Raw genomic sequence first — 4257 nt, 5'->3', positions numbered from 1 at the left:
AGAGAATAGCCATAAATATTATGACATAAAGTGAAATAACAGCGCATAATGCAATAAATATCGATATAAAAGCATGATGCAAAATTGACGTATCAATCGCCAAACGCACAGGGCGACCATCCATGGACTGGACATCTTAAACACGTGGAGATGCAACTTTGAGGGTAATTTTTTTTCATCATCTAATTTCCGCAGTCTTTCTTGTAGCAATATCTTTTTTTCTTTTTTTAGAAAAGGATGATGACCCCCGGCCTCTGCATCTGGAAGATGCATGCGGCCATTTTATTGATTATTCTCGAGAATCTTACAAAGTAGAACAACAATATGCCTGAATCCTCCATCTTGGCAGCATCTGCCACTACTTCTATCCAAATAATGAAGGGGTGCAAGCTGGGTCACATACCCAGACCTCTCACCTAAGCTTAACATCTAAAGCCGAAGGCCCCGACCGAGCCATCTACCGGGTCCGGGGCTCAAACCGGTTCGACGCACTCACATGTGTCGTCGCCACCATTTTCCACTGGTCCATCTTCAGAGCAGATTGAGGTGACAACCTTGGCTGCTCCTCCGCCATTGACGCCATCATGACGCCAAACGACGACCTCCACCTACGCGAGCCTTGGCAAGCCCTATGCCATTGACGCCACCATGACGCCAGACGATGACCTCCACCTACGCGAGTCCATCTCCAAGCAAAACGTAAATCCATGCTAGGATAGCGCCGCACCACCGCCGTCGCCCACCACCCACAAGCGCCACCCAACCCCAAGGTTCCCAAAGCGTCGCCTTCAAGAAGGGAACGACACCATGAGCGCCGTCGCCGCCCAACATAGTTAGGGCTTTCGTCCGGGAGACCTACAGGAAGGGGAAGTGAGGAGATCAGTCCATACCGACGCCTCCAAGGAGGGGAACGATGCCCTCAGGCGTCGCCGTCGATGTGGCCGGTCATGCCCGGCTAGGGATTTCGCCCGAACTAGATCCCCGACACTAGCAGCGCCTCCTGTACAGAACCGGCAACCAAGAAGAAGTGCGGCCCGACCAGGCTGGCCCGCATGCCGAACAGGGGAGGAGGGGAGGCGCCAGATCGCGCGCACCGACCGTCGTAGAAGCCACCGTTGCCGCCAACGACCACCGGATCCCGCTGCCCGCATGGCCGGGACGCCAGATCCACCGCCCGCGCGGCTGGGGCGCCAATGGAGCTGCCGCTCCAGATCCGAGGTTCCCCACACAGAGGCAGAGCAACCGAGGCCCCGCCGCCACCATCCTTGGCTCCCCGGGCTTGCCCGGCGGCTGCTTCAGGCAGCGGCGAGGAAGGGAATAGGGGGGGAGGGGGTGAGGAGGAGGGGCGGCTAGGGTTGGGAGGAGGAGGGGCGGCTAGGGTCTCTCCTGGCCCGTGCATGATCATATCTTTTTTTTCTTACTTCTGTATTTTCGACTGGCCTCTTTAAAAAATTATAAAAATAAATAAATAACAAAGCGTTTTTAGGAATACATGAGTATTTTTATAATTCATGTACATTATCTAAAATACGCAAGCGTTTTTAAAATTTGTGAATAATTTTAAAACTGATGAACATACTTGAATTCAAAAACATTTTTAAAATGCACCAACATTTTTTCTAAATCCGTGTACATTTTTAAAAAATGAAACACATTTTAAATATAAAATAAATCCTGCAGCTAGTTTTTTTCTTGAGAAAACCGCCTAGAAAACCAAAAGGAAAAAATGGGTTCCCGCACTATTGGGGCCCTCTGTAGGGGGTCATCACGCGCGCACAAGCTATATTTCGGTTGGCCGAGGGATTTAACACAAGCGCCCCACCCATGTGAGGTGGGCATACACTACTTTCTTCAGAGGAGCTGCATCAGCGCAAGGAAGAGTTTCATGGTGGGGCACACGTATGTGTTTTTCATATATTTAATTTCTATGCAAATTTCATCACAATTTTGAAAGTTTAGTATTTTTATTAGTTCAAAATTTTCAAAAATTATATTATTTGAAAGTTCAAATACAAAATTTAAATTGTTGATAGTTGAAGTTTAAAGTTCATGTATCCGCCCGTTGTGATCTCAAAAGAAAAAAAGTCCTTTTTTACTTCACATAATAGTGTTGTCTTAAGTCAATTTATTTGAAGTTTCAGCAAGGTTAAAGAAAAAAAATTCACCATTCATATCATCAGATCCATCATGTAATATATATTTATATTGTATTTATTTGGTACTATTCGTATTAAATATAATTTTGACGACTATCACAAAGTTTGACTAAGACACCACCAATTATAATGCTTAAAACTTTGACAGGACAGGTACTCCCATCAACAGTAAAAATACCTGCATGGTTTCCTTTGTCTCCATCATAGAAAAGGATAACAGAGCACGTACGCATACTTCTCTGGCGCCCAATGCATCAGGCCGAATATCTACAAAGCCCTCGCACGCACTACACCCAGACAGCACCGAAAATATATATTAGAGCACATGCACCCAGGCCCTCTCTATCTAGCCATCCATTTCCCGCTTTAAGATTCGTGCAAATACGTTTCTCTTTTTTGTTTCTCCCACATAGAATATATCTTGAAGTTCAAACCTATGCAGCGTGGCAAAGCTTCCTGAGTAGAATCTAGGATAAATCGTTCAGATTTTTTTGTCAAACATAAATATATAAAATACGTTTTGTTTGATTAAAAAAAATCATATTTTTAGTATTTACGTCGGACAAAAAAATCTGAAAGATTTATCCTAGATTCTAATTAGAAAGCTTTGCCATCCTGCATAGGTTTCAACTTCAAGATATGTTCTATGTGGGAGAAGCAAAAAAAAAGAAAATTTGATATAGAAACTTAGTTGTGTCACACGGATCTTAAAGCGGTATTGGAGAGCTAGGATAGCAGGGCCTGGGTGCAGGTGCTCTAAAAATCCACGTCCCAGACAACACCTGCATTACGAAGGAGTGGGACAAGCTTGCCGCCGAGATGAAGGGACATGACCTCGTCGGTGCATCCGACGAGCCTGCCGCCGATGAACACCGCCGGCACGTCAGGTTCCGGCCGATGAGCCGCGCTAGCGCCTTCTCCATCTCCTTCCCTCTAGGGTCCTCGTTCAGTTCCACCACCGTCGGGTTCGCCCCGAGATCCCGGAGGAGGCTCGTCATCGTGTGGCACATGCAGCAGGTGCTCATGCCCAAGATCACCACCGCCCGCTGCCCCGCCCCGCTAGCTTCGTCACCTGCTCCATCAGGCCGGCCCGGTCTTCAGTGTTAGTGCTAGAGAGCTTAATTAGTACTTCCTCTATTCGGAAATATTTGTCCTAGAAATGGTTGTATCTAGTAGATACAACCATTTCTAGGACAAATATTTCCGAACGAAGGGAGTAGCTATGATTGCTCTCGTATACGAGGCTTTGACTTTTGAGTTGTGCTTGCTTGCTTAGAGTTGGGCACAGGGCGCGTTGCATATATAGCCATGGAAATGTGCACCGGCAGGATTATCTTCGAGCAATTTGACCGGAAAAGGCAATGTTTTAAATAGCGGGCTATGGAAAATAGCGACGGGTCTCTAAATCAGTTATAGCGCGCTAAAACGAGCTATAGCGGGCTATTTGTGAAGACGATCATTTAGCAGCACCCTGCTGAAAAGGCTATAGCGGGCTATAGCGAAACTATAGCTGGCTAATTAAAACTATGAAAAAAAGTGATACGGGAGCGTTCGGACAAATGCCGAGCTCCTTTGCACCACTCAGTGTGGTCTGTGGACTGTGGAGTATCGAATTTCTGGATGGCAATGGCGATGCGGCGACCTGATGCCAAAGGGGCCAAGATGCAATGGATTATATTGTGGATAAGGCATGGAGCTCTGACTTTTAGTAAATTCTCTTCTACTATTCGACAAGTCAGATGAGAGAAACATGGAGAGAGATCCTGCTGAGATCATATAGACCTTTGTTGATGGCGTCTGCCCAAAATCGCATTGAGGTCTTGTACTTATTAAGCATGATACCACTTTAATGAGCATCTGATTCTCCCTCTCCACCACTTCTTTTTATTGTGGAGTATAAGTTGCGAAGAAGTTATGGGTGATCAGGGACGAAGCTAGAAAAAATGGGCACTGGTGTCAACCGCTGCCCACGCTAAGCCTCTTGCAGAAATTATAGTGGTGCAACAACATAGATAATGGCCGAGAGCGATATAAAGAGCAACAATATGCAACGAGCTGGTGATTTTATTATTACATCAAAAAATTACATACCGAGTAGCGA

The 4257-nt window shown here is 46.0% G+C and overlaps 1 pseudogene; it reads right to left on the bottom strand.

Moving 5' to 3' along the window:
• Positions 1 to 2252: 2252 nt before the first annotated feature.
• On the bottom strand, positions 2253 to 3237 carry LOC119296943 (annotated as a pseudogene).
• Positions 3238 to 4257: the final 1020 nt, after the last annotated feature.

This window comes from Triticum dicoccoides, chromosome 5A (assembly GCF_002162155.2).
Source record: "Triticum dicoccoides isolate Atlit2015 ecotype Zavitan chromosome 5A, WEW_v2.0, whole genome shotgun sequence".
Taxonomy (NCBI): domain Eukaryota; kingdom Viridiplantae; phylum Streptophyta; class Magnoliopsida; order Poales; family Poaceae; genus Triticum; species Triticum dicoccoides.
This window is presented reverse-complemented; position numbering and strand designations above follow the sequence as displayed.